The sequence below is a fragment of the Pygoscelis adeliae genome, unplaced genomic scaffold (assembly GCF_000699105.1).
Source record: "Pygoscelis adeliae isolate BGI_AS28 unplaced genomic scaffold, ASM69910v1 Scaffold156, whole genome shotgun sequence".
In the NCBI taxonomy this organism is placed as follows: Eukaryota; Metazoa; Chordata; class Aves; order Sphenisciformes; family Spheniscidae; genus Pygoscelis; species Pygoscelis adeliae.
This window is the reverse complement of record NW_008825016.1, coordinates 2,054,818-2,071,694: the sequence shown is the minus strand read 5'-3', so window position 1 is coordinate 2,071,694 and position 16,877 is coordinate 2,054,818. Positions and strand designations below refer to the sequence as shown.

At 40.8% G+C, this 16,877-nt stretch overlaps 1 long non-coding RNA gene across 1 annotated transcript in view; it reads right to left on the bottom strand.

Moving 5' to 3' along the window:
* Window positions 1-2,910: 2,910 nt before the first annotated feature.
* The window catches only part of LOC103918834, a 16,052-nt gene continuing 2,085 nt past the window's right edge, over window positions 2,911-16,877 (bottom strand). The window contains exons 2-3 of the long non-coding RNA XR_663716.1: window positions 6,712-6,715; window positions 2,911-2,922 (exon numbers count right to left, since the gene is read on the bottom strand). This is a non-coding gene — a long non-coding RNA (uncharacterized LOC103918834). The remainder of the gene's footprint in view (window positions 2,923-6,711; window positions 6,716-16,877) is intronic.

The following is a 16,877-nucleotide window of genomic DNA, read 5'->3' as shown; positions in this document are numbered from 1 at the left end:
AATCAGTAAAGGTGAATCAAAAATAGGCAGAGATCTTTGCTTGTAAAGCAGTGCCCCCTGTTTTGTTCCTTCCTACAGCTTTCCTTCTCCATGAAAGAAGGTGTTACCCAAATCTTCACCGCACTTTGTATCACAGCCCCGCATCTGTTTTGTCTTTTCACAGTCCGAGGGTTGTGCGTTGGGGTTTTTTTCCACAGCTTATGGGTATCGCTGAGCACTGCAAGGCTTTTTGGGGAGCATTCTTTTCTGCAGTATTATGTTCCGGCTTTGCTATAATTTATGTGCTTGAGTAGCCCCCATTGAAATTACAAACAGTTCTCAAAAAGAAAGAAAACTTGTATGGATGTAATTTGGAGGCATCTGAAGATAGTTTTATTCCACATGGATGCCAGAGTCAGCCCAAAGAGATCCAAACGCAGTGTCTGGGCCTATTTTTAGTTGGCAAGTGCTTTTAGACTATGTAATGTCTCTTTGTCATTTGTCTACCATATGCTTTGTCTCCATATGTTTATGACTGTTGCTATTGCTGATTCAGTATTTCATTAATAGAATCATTTGGAGCTGTTCTTTAGACTAGGGTTTGCATCAGAGTTTTTTGTCTCTGTATAATTAGACTAATGCCATTACTGATCCCAGCAGCAACTTTGAGTCAGAGCTGACATTAGATCCATAAGCTGTGCCTATACTGCTAAATAAAAGAGGCCTAAGGACTGGCCTAGAGACGAAGTGAACTTGATTGAGTCACATCAGCGCCGATTAGAGCCACTTTCCCTGTACAGCGGAGCTGCTTGGAACAGCCCAAAATAGAACCAGAAACACAAATAATCTCCCCCATCCGTAGACACAGAGCAGTAGTAGTTTTATCTCTTCATCACACAGAAGGAAATTTATTGCTATTCCCATTACTGAACCTGTTCAGATTTATAAACTTTTCATTATTGATTTTTCTAAGTACTGGAGACATACATATATTCAGAATAAATAGAAGAAAACAGTAGGTTTTCAAATTGTATATGCTTCCCAAGATTCATTTATAGATAGGGAGTAGACACTGTGTACCTCACCAGGTAACCAGAAAATACATCTCAGAGCGTGCCCCCCTGGGCCAATGCGAGGGATTTGCCAAGGTACAGCATGGATGCTATTGGAGGTTGTGAACTCCATCTGTATCTTTGTCAGACCGCAAGCTCCATTTTGGTTTTAAGGCTGGGATGTGCCTTCCTGTGGCCTCATGTCTTTCCCGCTGGATTAAAATTCATGCAGGGCACATGACGGTCAGTGACCAAGCACTATCCCACAGAGTGCTGTGGTCCTGGACACTAAGTTACTCCCGCCAAGGAGACCAGGTCGTTGAGGACGTGGTCACCTTGGCCACAAACTAATCTGGCAGGAAACTGTATTCACCTGATGAAAGCTGGATGGGAGCTGAAAAGTTACAGAATAAAAGTGGTCCTCTCAGTGTCTTTGGAGCTCAGGAAATGGCAGATCCACCACCTAACACTTTTCCATGCTTCTTGGAGATGCTTTACAGAGGACAAAGTGGTTTTTTAGAATTAAATTTCTTCTCCCCTCAAAATGAAAACGATGACCAAAATACCAGCCAATTCAGAGCTGAAAATTTATTTTAACGGGCTTTGGACGAGTCTCTGAACTAACGAAGCACAAGAAAGTATGACTTAAAGATTTCAGGTTTTAAAACAGCCGTAGCAGCAGAAGCTTCTGAGTCATCAGGGCTTCCACAGAAAGTCTAAAGAAATACATACGATGCATCTTTCACAGAAATAACAAGGAAAGAGAATGACAAATTGGATCTGGATTAAGAAAAAAACCACCAAGTACTGCTGTTCCTTTCTGACCGTTATATTCCAATAATAAAGAAAATAATCTGCAGTTTTCTGCTGTAGAACTTTTTACAGAAACAATCCATTCATGTGCCTGTATTGAATCTATTTAAAAAACTTTGGGAGAATTTGCCTTCCTTTATGCTAAGACAACTAAGAGAATAAGTAATGGTTTTGTACCTGCTGTAATGCTTTAGGTACTTTATGTTAGGATGTCAAGGCTATAAAGTGTCCAGCAAAACCAATTATCTAACATAATACAGATGTCTTCCCCAGATGTTCTGAGAAAAGAACTGATCGTTCTTTTTGGCTTCTCTCTTATTGCAGCAACAAGGCACTACCTACAGTCTACCCTGTGGGTGCCAGTACCTGAAGAGCCACTCAGCGCGACATTTGGAAAAGATCCCTTCCTGTCATTCTGCTGCACCAGAAGAACAATAATCCTGTGGGGGTATGTTCGGAGGGAGAGGTAAGCACGGTAAGCTTCTTTAGCATTCAAACATCTGTGCAAGAGCTAACCTGAATGCAGAGTAGTATTCTGCTCTCCGAGAGCTAGCCTGGTGCCTGGATAATAGTTTTGCCTCCAGGCGTTTTATGCTAGCCTTGAGAACCTGTCAGTCATTGACCACTTTGGGCCAAGTTCCGACTATAGAAAATAATTGTGAGGGGAAGAGTAGGAAGCACTATTGAATGCTTTCTCTTCTCAACCATCTGACCTGCAGGTGGAAAGGCAGTCTCTGTTTTGACATCTCTTGCTCTGCCATCTTCAGCCATCAAAGAAGCACTTAAAAGGGCAAATGGTGCAGTCTGGAGCTAACTCATGAAATAGCACGCATAATTAAGATTATTATAAGTATCAGTAGAAACTGCCTGAATCATCACCTCCTTACATGTGAGAATCCAATACTGCATGTCAGCCTAAATCTGAACATCTGCAGCAAGCAACTGTATTTCTCAGATTGTGGTAGTTCTCTTTCAAAATGGGAGTGAAACAGGAGAAAAAGTTTGCAGGTTTTGAGGGGAAGGAAAGAAGGAATCTCCAACTTCTGTGAGCATAGTCACAAACTGACTGATTTACTTACTTATTGATGATACAAGTCGTGTCATTTATAATGTGCTGCCACAATCCAGCTGAACATGGTTGGCTGGCAGCAAATTATCCTTACTTACCTTGTGGAGGTAAGTAGGCTCCACTTATTTTAAAGGATGCCAGACATTTTGTCTCTTTGGCCAAGCCTTCCCAGTCATTTATAAAGTTACATGGAAAGGTCAATCTGTATTTAGATCTACAATATGATTAAAACAGATCACATTAAATTATTTCCATTTACTTAAATAAAAGCAAAACAAAATGAAAAAGCTTGCTAAATATCTCTTGGGAGTGGACTTCACTGTCCCCTGGGGTGTGATTGCTAGTTTTCCACTCTTCTGGATACATTAAAAAAAGAGAATCAAACAGGAGTTTCATTAAGAGCTTCTGTTGGAATATAGAGGTTCTGAGCAAATATGGAAAGAAATATACATTTTTTTATGCAAGGAACCTTCAGAAAAACATCTTTTTTAGAGTGGAGTTGTCAGGGAAAATGTGATACTATTCAAAATAAAAACCTACAGTTTGAAACACTAAAAGGAGAGAGGAGTCAACTATGTGTAACTCTCTTGTGGGATCAATAGGATAGACATTTTTTCTCTTTGGCTCTCTTCTATATTTCTATGTGCTGAACCAGAACTCGAAGGCAAGTCTAACTTACTTGTCCACAATAGATGACATCATTTGGTATTTCATTCTTTCACATATTTTAGGGACAGCTCCATACCTTACTGATCCTGCCTGTACAGGCTTGACCTTACTGATCTGATTTGCCTGAGTCTACCAAAGATATGACACTGATCTTATGGCTGCTGGATCAGATCCTGCCTAGATGGCTTTTACATGCTCATTTTCCTTGGATTTTCATTCTACTAAAATAGGAGGACAGAAGATGACCATGTGTTTAGCAGTTCTGGGACCAGCAACCATTAAGAGCAGGATTTCAGTCCCACTACAGTCAAATGTCATTGTGTGTGTGAGGACTAAACAGTAGAATAATTAAGAAAGGTTACTTGGTTTTTAAAAGTGCTTTCCTGACAAACTGCCAGTGTTGTCAGTCTTCAGGGGAAAAATGTTACTTTTTGATGCATTTGTCATGAAAGGTCTGATTCTGAAAATGCTCAAACAAATGAGTAACTTTACTCCTGTGGATAATATTCAAAGAGTTCTTTCATGGTTAGGCGTTTGGTTATCGTTCCTGTATTAGAAGTTCTTTCTCTTGATATCTTGAGTAAGTAAAGGATTGAGAGATATAGCTGGCAGAGATATTCCCTACATGCCTGGATCTATCCTTTTCCCACCACTTTTCTTGATAGGGCTATTATTCTTGTCTTGATACGGACATTTTCCCTCCTATCTTGTCAGGCTATTCCTTCATCTTGATCTTATAATGATATCTCTTACTCAAGCTGATAGAGTGTTTTAAGAAATACAGATGTGTACTTTACTTATAAATAAGAAACCTTTCTGGTGAGGGGTTTGTCCCAGTGCCATTTCATCCAATGGACAATACACTGAAGAACAGGGAATTAAATAAGGAATTATTTGTAAAGTACACTCAGGATAGTGCTCAGGTCAATTTTTAAACACCTTATTGGAGCCTGCAAACAGTTGGCCTCACAATGAGGACCAGGCTTGGGGAAACAAAATTTGTTTTGCCTTTTTCTGTTTTAAATTTTCTGCAAATGTGTAGTTTAATTGTTACTTTAAACTGTTTATTTATTGAAATAGGTTTTTATACTCTGCCAGCATATGATAGTCAAGCACCTTCTAATTATTTTGAGAATGTTCACAAACCACGTTGGTCTTCAGATTTTTTCTCAGATTAACGCAAATATTTGATGTACAAAATTGGAATTTTTTTAAATTTGTGAGAGAGAGCAAATCTTCGTCTTCTTATCTTCACGCTGGAAATCAGATGATAAATATTTTGCTCTTCACTCCAGTAGTAGAACAAATCTGGCAAAATGAATCAACATATCTGAGTGAATCTTCTCTTTTCAAATATTAGAGGACCCTCACAGATTCTCAAACCTTCTTTGCAATATTTGGTAAATCTCTCAGTTGAGGTTTAATTCTAGGTGATGGTAATGTATGTGTTTTAGCTGTTAGAATACACAGAACAGCTTGTCACTATCACTGAGTAATTGCACTGCAGTTACTGGTAGGGAATATGGTATTCAGAAAAATGAAAAATTTAGGAATCTTCTGAAGTCAAGTTTAAGGTCAATGAAGCAAATTAACGGAAATGTAGAGTGGAAGATTATAACAAAATTGAACATAAATAGCACTGCATTTTTTGAATCTGAAGAGTCTGAATTGCGAACAGAAACTGAAGAACAGTTATCTCCTCTGGGAAAAACAGATGTCGTCAATGAAGGCAGAGAGTCATTGCATATATTTGCAAAAATGGAGGGTTTCTGTTCTCTTGAAATTCTTTTTAGAACTGAGCCAAAGCCAAGATTCTGCTGCCATATTCGTTTAAAGAACTTCTTACCTGGTGAACAAAGCTGTTACCCTTAATGGCACACTATTAAATGCCATTCACCCCAAGAAGGGATTTCAAAACCGAGTCCTAACTGATCCATTTCCAGGATCAATTAATGGAATTTTTTCAGGCCAGGGACTTTCAGCTTGCGATGGAGAATGGCAGTTCTACCATGCTGAGGGACCATTCTCAGGAGCCCTGGAGGTCAGCCTTTCCTCCTGTGACTGATGCCTGCCTGGCCAGCAGAGAGTCATCAGGTGCTTTGTCAGGGTGGCGAGCACACTAATGCTTAAATGTTAAGTCCTGACTACCTTTTGTGGCTGCTTGCCAATAAATAGTTGATTTACACTTTGAAGTTACATATAGGCAACTTGAAGCCTCTTTGAACCCTACTAAAGATGTCTGAACAAACTGACCCGAAAGAGAAGCCATAAAAGGGAGTGGGCAGGGAAATATCTTCTTTCTACTTAAAAATATACTGTTTGCATCAACATATATAGTGTTAGTTTATGTTAACACAAATAAGATCATATCCATAAATCAAAGGCAAGAATAAAAAAGAGTAATTAATATTCTCTCTTTTGTACCTATTCTGTGCTTGTTTTATAATTTGTAGCAGACGGAAGCTAAATGTTTTCAAAGAATCAAAACCAATTTTATAAGACGATGGTTCATCTTCTCTAAATAGCTTCTCCTTAGACTGCCAGTTATACTTATGATTTTAATCTATAAAAACTTTACTGTTGGAATATGATAATATTTTGCGTAGCTCCAAGTGAATCCGCATTCTTGAACCTTCCTCCATATTCCATGTCTGAAGATTCTTCCTTTTAATACCACTATCTCATTGTTTTACTTGTCTTTGGAAAGATCTAGAAACCTTTGTGCCACAGCAATATTCTCACTCTCTGCTAACAAGCTGTTATGGCCTATTTATGGTAGATTTTCTTGATTTAGATCAAAATCTGTTTTTTAAATTTCTTTTATTGCAATGGCATATATAGTACATTATGAGTAATTCTAACACAAACCAATAAAGATGTCTGTCTTTTTTCTTAGTTAAGATTTAAAGAATTTCTAAGTCAGTATTTAAAGAAATGAAGGTGAAGATACAGAAATAAAAGAAACAGACCTAAATGAAGTAGAACAGAGAAGTACATTGACAAAATAGGCTTTCTCTTAAGCGACAATTCCAAATATACATTTAGGAGTAAAAATAAACAGATGATGGTGAGACAGAAGCGTATGGCAGAAAGGAAGTTATAGTGTGTGTCCAAAACACCTAAATAAACAAGACTGAGAATAAAAGCTCTTGTTCATAAATGCACAGAAACAATTTCTTAAATACATCCTTAGGTTGCTTAACCAGAGCTTCAAAGCATGTAGTATCAAAACTACAAAATACAGATTAATTATATTTAACTAAAAAATGCAAGCCAATGTTTCAAGTGGCAAGATTATCTTTAAATTTCCAACGATGGTCTATTCTGATCTTTCCTCAAGTAAGTATCTAGAAAAACTTCTGAAGAAAACCCAGGAGAATAAGTATATTCAGAAAGTGAATTTCTTGTATAACTCATTTGCCAGGTAGGCTACCACTTAGAAGCTGCAGAGGAACCATTCTTTCTTGGAAAGCATCTAATACATTATCATCGCTGGGAGCAGTCTTGGTATGTCAGTGCCACTGTAACAGAGATAACTCCTACCTCTTAAAAATAAATGAGAAGAAAGTCAGACAAGTTGAATGAATGTATCTATAGACAGAAAGCTTTTGTTTGAGAAGTTTTTATACAGGTCAGCCCTGAAAGAAGAGTTCATAAACTAACCTGTTATGATGATTTCAGGAATTTCATTGGGAATTTTTCTAAAAATTGAATATACAGTTTTTGAATGGTTACCATAATGGAGGAATGGTTTATAGCAAGTATCTTTGAAGCAAACAAATGCTTTCTCTCACTTTGCTAACAGAGAAGAATGGCTAGAGTTTGCATAATTCCATATTAGAAGTACAAAAAGTGTGCAAAGCTATGAAGTAGGTAATGCTACTGTTAAGTTGTGTACTTTGCACTTCACATTTTATGATGCCAAAAGTTAAATGCATAATATAAAATTTGCAGAAGCTGAACTATATGATAATTATGATAATTGGGGATATTTCTCTCCAGGGAGTGAGCTCTAGTAGTTAAGGAGTGACTTGATGTTAAAATAAAAATCTCCCTGTGCATTGATTAATTAAATAAAAGGAATCCAGGAGCTTTATTGCATAGTGGTACGGCACGTGACTTGTACTTTCTATGGGCCACAGGATATATTTATTAGCAACCATATCTGTGTTTACTGGAAGTTAAGACTGCAGCAGGACATACCCTCTCATCTGAAAATTACAACTATGGAAATGAACACCCAAGTGGGAAGATGTATAATCCTTTTCATTTTCATATTGCCTGTAACAGCAACAATCCCATGCTCCGTGATGCTTCCATTTCTAGTAGCCACTGAAAGCAATACTTACCTCACTTTCATCAACAAATGTAACTCAGGCTAACAGCAGCACACACGGGTGAGGTATTGCTCTCCAGAGGTATGTCAGAGAGTGCCCTGGAGTTCTGAGCGGGAGTGAAGTCGTCTGGCTCATCATCCACCCTCTCAGTGTCTCCACACCTTTGGGGAACTACATCTCACATCTGGTCCTGAATTTCTGCAGAGGCCGAGTATGTCTTCAGTTGGCAGGCGCTTAGGCTACGTTTTGTGATAGGTGAACCATCCAGGGGCCCTCTTCTGGCACTAAGGCCGACTGTCACAAAGTGGCTTGCGACTATATTAATAAAGCTCTTACCCTTCAGCAAAGGGCAGCCACATCCAAACCACCTGCTGGAAGTGGTGCCAGGGCTGCACTAATTCTTGAACAATGCTTGGCAAAGTCCTATTTGGCACAGACCAAAGCTATGCCAGGAACTATTCTAACAGTGTAGTTTTACAGTATAGCTGATGGACTTCCCCTGCCCAGGAACTTTCCCTGACTCTGTTTAATTTATTCGTATATATTCATAGGAACTGGCTCAATAAGAGTGTCCCAAGAATCACTTGCATCATTGAAGCCAGTAGCAGCTTCCAGAATGGCGTAGCAGGTCTCGGGTGAACCCTTCTGTCAGGACTGCATGCAGTGTTGCAAGGTACCACAGCATAACCTGACATTGCTTCAGCCCCAAGATGCAGCAGAGGTTTAAGAAGCCCGCTGCTCTGCTGGAGGATGAGTACTGGCAGAACCAAACCCACCAAGTGCGGTCCTGTGGTCTGCATGGCAGAGAGCAGTGCTTCCTTCTCTAGTTCCCTCAGGCACTCTTCTTTCCTTTCTTCTCCATCCCAGTCCAGAGCTTCCTTGCCTTCTGCCTGCATCTCTGCTGCCCTCTGCTGAAGTAGACATAGGCCAAGGAGTGTGGTCTTCTATGCCCTGGCTTCGGGCACATTTAGGAGAAAACCTCTACTGACTTTAAGATTCCCTTTCATGATGACACTGGGGTCCCTTTACACAGGTATTGCCTCTGCTGGGAGATGTTCTCCTCACGCTGGAGGCTGGGCGGCCTGGGCTTAGAAGGGCATGACTGTCCCCCTTGAGGTGCAGAAGTGGTTAACGCTAGGTGAGGTTACATTTGCCCTGATCCATGGGGAGCTGGGTGGCAGCACACACTTCCAGAGCTCATCCTGTTCAAATGAGATCTGAGTTATTTTCTCAGGATATGGCTACTAGACACTTTGGCTCTTGGGCTTAATCCTTTCGTCGGTATATTTAAGTAGAACACTATAGATTTAGAATGAGATGAATTAAGTTGTTTCTCATCAGGAACCAATGGTGTTTTGATCAATGCTGGGCCAGGTCAGGTAGCAGGTCAGAGTGGTTTCCTCATGACCTTTGGACTGAGGACATTCCTAGAGTTTTTAGCTTCTAGATGTATTAGGTGATGTTTAGAGTTTAAAAAGGGCTTTTTCAGAGCCTTGTTGTCAGGCCTGGTGCAACAACTAGCTTCTGAAATCTGTAAGGACAGACTCAAACAAAAAAAGCCTGGATAAACCAATTGGTACAGGGAATGCTTTCCAAACTCGGGGAGACGACTCTGAAATTCACCCCCTGCCAGACGACTCCTTTTTAAAGAAGAGACTTCTAGCGCAAGTCTCTCTGCTTATTTTGGTTGATGCAGCGTGACACAAGGCAAGCGGTTTAAAGGCTGAAGCAGTTGATCCGATGTTCATAGACTGTCACACTGAAAAAGAAGACCCAAGTGTTTTTATTCTGAAATCATGTTCTTAACCGACTCATCAGAGTTATTTTCATTATATTAGGTTAGAGGAATATGATGATGGCATAGTGATAAAGCCTGTTTCTCCTAGGGAGCCTACCCATGATATTTGTTTGTTGTCTTTGTAAGTACATTCTATTAATGGCATATGTTTTTACTATGTAGATGATGCAATGTTAGAAGCCACTTTCCACACAGTTTCTTCTGAGATTGTATGCCATAACATTGCTTATACAGATACGAATATTACTTGAGCTTACAGTGGCAGAGAAATAGCTATCTCAACAGGATAGTAAAACAGCTGATTACTTCCTGAAGCACCTCTTTAAATCAGGAATCCTCCCAATAAAATGCCTTTTAAAAATCCTTTTAATATTAGAGCATACAACAGTTAATCACCTTCAAAAACTGTAGGTACGGCAGTAAAAGGAGGAAAACGTCCTTCCTCTTTCCACTGGTACTTCATCCTTGTTTGAGCTTAAAGTGCAGCTTTGGTTTAGTATTTTTAAATGCCTTCATTTAATAATGAATTCAGAGAGGGTTTTTTGCAGTATTGAGAAAAAACCAAGGATGCTGAAAGCCTCCTCTCAGTCTAGATGGCAATTTTTTGTGTATGGAGGCAAAACATTTGATGTCATTCCTGAATAATGTTGAGCAACGTTTTATCCATCAGAGTTATCCAAATACAAGCAAAGGGCAACTCCCTATTTCAGTGACCTGACTGGTCCTTTTGTTGGATGGCCAGCTCCACTTAGCTACAGATGGTCATATGATATAAAAGTGTGAGATATCACAAAAAGAGGTGCTGTAAGCTCTGGAATCTTGTTTTTGCAGTCTGTGCTCGTATTTGCTTCTCCACTTGATCTTATCCTCACTAGAAAAGTTCCAAAAGTTTACATCAATTAATTTTATTTGATCTATGTAAACTAGAAAAAAACCTCTGAGGCTGACACTTTGAATCCAGTTCAAACTTGTTTAGATTAACTTGTCTTAATTAGCGACCTAAGTGAAAACAAAGCAAGGGTAAAATCACTTCCTGTGCACCACTGATGGATGTGTCTTCAGTGAAGAGTTAACGTGAATTATCCGTGCTTGAATTACTCTGTTTCTATTAGCTCTGTTTGCATGAAAGCAACCACACTGTAAAATAATACTTGAGTTTGTTTTGTCCACGCTATGCTTGTATGAGTTGCGGATGGGCATCCTATCGATTTCTTTACTGGAGTAAGCTGCAAAACAAAACAAAACAAAACAAAACAAAACATCCCCAGTTAATTGTTTATAAGAAAAGGCTGACCTTTTTAGATGAGCAGAAGGCACTGAAGGACTGTATATCCTTGAAGTTTTCCCATGGAGCAAACATATGTCCCTGCTACAGGGAGATCAATTGTTCGACTGCAGCCATTAGTGGGCCAGCCAGTTAGCGCTACAGGCTTCACCACGCTGAAGTTAGGATCCTACGTACGAGTTAAACTTGGGCAACATTTAAGCTAAAATTAGCTTTGCAGAGATGCTCCTGCAGTTGGGATTTGCACTCCTGCACAATGAGATGCAGATCTGCTAGTATAGCAAGACTCCTTGTACTGCTCAGATCTGCTTAGTGACAATAATATGTCAGATTCGGGATGAGCTCGCCTGGGTGCACCGTGTCTGCGCGTGCTTTTGAGGTCAGGTGTCTGCTCAGAGTGGCAGTCTGCATATTTTCCTCCTTCTATGACATGCCCCATTCTACCTATCCTCTGACATATGTATTAAATTTAGAAATTACATTAAAGATGTATTTTCCCTCCCCCAAAGTTAAAACAAGGGAAAGAAGGTAACAGTTCGCAGGACAGGTTAGTAAGCATGGCAGTTCATTGTTGAAGGAAATCAAAAATACTAGCCAGCCTCTCCAAACAGGAATCTGTGTTTAGGAATCTAAATGCATATTTGCTCACTTAAATGCATGGCCTGAGTTCTGGAGGTGCTGAGTTGATGCAATCTCTGAATGTTTTTCATCCTCAAAAATCTGGCCAATTGCTTTCATGTCTCTATGTGGAATGTAGTCACCCAAGTTTGACAGTTTTGGCTCTAAGGTTTAGCTTGACTGAAAACAAACTGGCTTCAAAACTGTAGGGGAGGTTAGCAGCAGCTGCTCAAACCTATGTATCCAAGAAAGTGAATCTTAAAATGTCAGATGGATTTCTTCTCATGAAGTCAACCAGCAATAAACAGGAACAGAGACATACCTGGGAGGGTAGAACCAGACCTCAGTCTTCTGCTCCTTGCTCAGATGATGTTTCTGAGCAGCCCTGCCCTGGGTCAGGGGCTCAGGTGGCCTGCTGTACAGGAACCTGAGGCTTGTCATGTTCATAACAACATCTATGATTTAGATATTGCTCTCTTTGGTTCTCAGTGAAGGAGCTGTGAGCTGGCACAATCATATCCTCTATATCATCCTTCTTCAAAATAAATAAATAATCCTGCAGGAAACAAGAGCTGCCCAGGCTGTGGCAGACTGGTAGAGAACTGCTGTAATACGTTTGCAATGCTTTGTGCATCTCCGGATAAAGTGAAGTTCAAGGTAGAAAGATAAAGGTAGTTAGCAAGCTTTCCAATTTAATTTGGTACTGCTGAAACTCAAAAGCTGAGAGCAGAATTAGTGAACCTTTTGGATTTAAGTATTTGAAATTCTAGCATAAAATTATCTTTCAGTAATGGAAAAAATAGAAATTAATATTGGAATGATTCTGCATTCAAGAAGTGCAAATCTGTCTTCAAGTTCATTTAGCAAAGTGACATTTAAATTACTATGAAGAATTGTGTGCACTATATGTTATTTGTAATTTCATAAAATGTTGGGATGAGATTGTCCTGGGATCAGCATGTGATTAAACTGATTATATACCTTATATACATGGTATGTTTCTTATTCAGTCGCAATCAAAATACAATCTACTTTTATTAATATAATAATTTAGATGTCATAAATGAAATCTCAGTTAAATATTTTTTAATTTCTATTCACAGCCTTTTATTCTCTATTAACAAACTCATTCCTCTCACCTAAAAAAAGATTCTACTTTTCCCATCACCACGATGGCTGACATCTGCTAGGATGACCCCTTGCCCCTAGCAGCAAAGCACTGCGATGTAGAAATGGACGACAGACAGATGCTCTTCTCCTGATTCTAAAGAACTTTAAAAATATGGATGGGTGCAGAAGAGGGCACCAAATACTAACCGTCAAAGCAGACACTGTTTTTCTCTCCTTAACACCCATGCTGAGTATTTTTCTTTTCCTCACTCCCAACCCCCATGTATGCATATATGTCTTAATACTCAAAATAAGTCATCTTATTTTATTTTGAGTCCAGGAACTTACATCCAATTTCCTTCAGGCCTGTTGATCTTCCTTTTCTGCTGTGAAAATAAGGGTGTGAGTAGCAGACAATGAAAGACTATGCTATCGTAATCCACGCTGGCACTCTGTGTCTCTCCTGACTGGCATCAGTAAGGTCAGGCAGCAGAGGTTAAAGTCACTAAGCCTAGAAGCCCACGTTTCAATTCCTGCTACACTTGCTGACCCCACCCTGGGTGTTATACAAAGAGGACTTTTAATGTAATGTGAAGACTGTATGGTTAAAATTACCCCAGGAAATTCCAAAATTAAGATTTCTGGTGTGATATGTTAATGGGACTATATTGCACAACTAGCACCTTCTATGTTTTTTATTGCTTTTATAGTTACGGCTTATTATCTGTCACACGTGCATTCTGACGCAGTTTTTCAAAGTCAGTTGAAGTCCAAATAGTCAAGGTTTCATCACAGCCATCCAGGGATAACTGAAGAATTGCACACTGATGATAAGGTGCAGGGGCAGGGCGGAAGACAGAAACGACGCCTTTACCCGGTCATGGGATCTCTCGTGTCCCTGGGCCACAGAATCAGACTCCTCCATCATTGTTCTCTTCTCCTGGCCCTGTATATGTTGGTTGCACTTTTTTCTACATTGTGGCTGAATATCTATAGTCTGGTCCATACATAACTCCCATGGAAAAAAGGAGTCCCAAATTAGAATCCCTTTGGACTTGGGCAAGTGTAGTTTTCTTCTGGATTAGTAAAGCACTGAACTTTGTGGGAACTAACTGCCTACCTTGTGATGTATGAGAGCAAAGCTCTCGAGCATGTGCAGAAGAATGCTTTGTTTTGGTGTCTAGGAAGCTTCATGGCTAAAAGCAAAGGCAGTGGTAGATGTTGGACATAGGAAAGGCAGTTACGCTGTGCTTGTTCAGAGACTCGAGAAACAAAGATGTTGGTGTGAAAGAACTGGAAAAGTTATGAGTCAGCGAATAAAACAATAAATGTTATTATGGGAATACAGATAACTTTACTGACAGTGGAATATTCTGGACATACTATATGTGGATTGATTTATTTTTATCTATTTGTCAGTCTATCTGTCTAATAATATATGTGCCCAAAGAGACATGGAAAAATGTATTCACACTTTTTCATACATGGGACAGGAATCTGTACAATACCCTTTCATCAGATCTGCATGTTGTTATGGCTATGCATATTCATAACTCAAGCTGTGGAAAAGCTTGGGAAGCAACACGGGTGCTAGTGGCTCAAAGTCAGGGTCTCTAAAAATCTAGAAAGGGTACACAACATAGACTCCTCTGTAGACTAATGGTCATGCTTAGAGACCACTAATGCTAAAAACTTGAATAAGAAGTAGCTGTCTTTGTGTGTTAATTCCAGGTACTCCTCTATCAGGTCACTGAGGGATTTCTTAGGGTCTGTTCCAGGTTTAAGAAGGGAAAGGAGTCTTGGATAACAGATGTGCGAGCATCACAGTCAAATCATGGAAAGCTGAGTGCCACTGAAATATATTTTGACTTCTACTGAAAAAATAATTCTTTTAGGCTGTAGCTTGACTGTACCTTTTTGATTCTCTCTTCTGGTTCCCATCTTGGTTCCTGTATTGCGAGTGATATAAACTGCTTGTTTCCATTTTCCTGGATCTTCACTATCTATTCCTACTTGACCTATCAGCACTGCCATTATTTTGACTCTTGCATCTAACTGTCCCATGAAACCACAGTTACTGCCCACTTACCACACTTCCAAATAAGCACTTTTACCCTTTCACTCAAGCTTTCTCTTGGGAGGAACTCCCAGCAGATGTCTGTAATCTTACCTCATTCCCTGCTCTGAAAGCATCATGATGCCTGCAACACACACAACAACAATCAGGCAGCTGGCTCCTGACCACGACGCTGAACGTCAGCTCACTCTTTCTTTGTGTTTCCCCATCAATGTCCGTGTTCCCACTCATGTCTCTAGTTTCATGCTTAGACTGTCTCCGCTTTTAAGCAAGAACATGTTTTGTGATTTGCTGGTGCAGCACCTCATCTTGCAGTATAATGTGGGCTCCAGGTGAGAGTATAAGACAACACGCTGGGGCTGGATGGTCTTAGGCAATCGCTGTACTCCCCTGTGCGGGAAGACTGTCTGCAAATTCCTGTACTGGATCTCTAGGCCGCTGGCGGAGGAGGAGAGGGCTGGTTCAGGTGGCCCTTCTGACCCATACTGCTGTACGAAGGATTCTCTGGAGCAGATGGAAGTGAAGGCTGAGTAGGGTCAGGTCCCACTTTCTCGCTATAATAATGGCCCTTTGGTTTGCGAGAGAAGTTAAAGCTGCCCTCCGCAGCTTTTATTTGGAAGCCGCTGCCTGGCAGTCTGCCCCATCTGCTTCATCCAGGCAGTGAATCAAGCCTGTTGTACTTAAACCATTGACCCCTACTCTAAGAAATACCAGAGAAGAATAGACTTTAACTAAATCTTTCAGTAGCACCCTCTCCCCTTATTTTTCTCCGTCCCTCCCATTGTTTTGAAGCCAAGTCACTTTTTGTTTGCTGGAGGAAGATTAAACAAAGGAACACACCAGCGGCGCCAGGGTTTTTTGACGCACGTGTTGGCTGTATCATTCGGGCAGCCTTCCAGCAGGTATGCCCGTACAGCTGCAGAGCCATTCACTGCCGAGTCGTAAAACTGCTGGCAGGTCTCACCATCTGTGAGGAAGGCTGTGTGAGAACTTCCCTACTTACTGGACGGCTTTCAAGACAAATGTCACCGCTGACCCCATTAAGACAGCCAACGCTCAAGAAACAGCGTAAGGCATTGCAAGGCTGTTCTCTTTTCTGTCCTGGTTGAGTCCTGCAGTTTTGTAGATGTTCCCGCATCAAAAATACTTGAAACCTTGTGACATTTTAACATTGCAAAACACTGAGTAATTGTGAGACTCTTCCCATCGAGTGTCTGAGACACTGTGGCAAAGATTAGGGTGGAAAATTGTGGACTTTTTAAGCTACGCTGCTACCATTCCAGGAAAGAAAATGGGAGGGGAAAGAAAAGCAAAGCCAAGCCAAGAGCTAGCACTCAGAATCTTGTTTGGTAGCCTGGCACAGTCTCTGGAGAGAAATGTGTCCTCTGTACCTAGTCCATCCCCCACAGATTTTGGTCTTGCTGTTCACAAAATCAAAATGCTTTCTTCATCTAAGCCCTTGCCAACAACTCTTCCATCCAACAGTGTACGAATTTCATTTCTAGCTGATTCTGAAAGATACTGAATTAAAAGTCATTTGAAACAATATCTGACTCTTGCAATGCAAGCGTCTGTAGCTAAGCCCAGGGACTCCCTACAAATTTGTATTGGGTTTGCTTGGCAAGGTTTTGGTAGCAGGGGGGCGCTACAGGGGTGGCTTCTGTGAAAAGCTGCTAGAAGCTTCCTCTATGTCCGATGGAGCCAGTGCCAGCTGGCTCCAAGACGGACCCTCCGCTGTCCAAGGCCAAGCCCATCAGCGACGGTGGTAGTGCCTCTGGGATAACATATTTAAGGGGAAGAAGTTGCGGCGCAACAGCAACTTCAGCTGGAGAGAGGAGTGAGAATATGTGAGAGCAGCAACCCTGCAGACACCAAGGTCAGTGAAGAAGGAGGGGGAGGAGGTGCTCCAGGCGCCAGAGCAGAGATTCCCCTGCAGCCTGTGGTGAAGACCGTGGTGAGGCAGGCTGTCCCCTGTAGCCCATGGAGGTTAACGGTGGAGCAGGTATCCACCTGCAGCCTGTGGAGGACCCCACGCCGGAGCAGGTGGATGTCCACAGGAGGCAGGGCCCC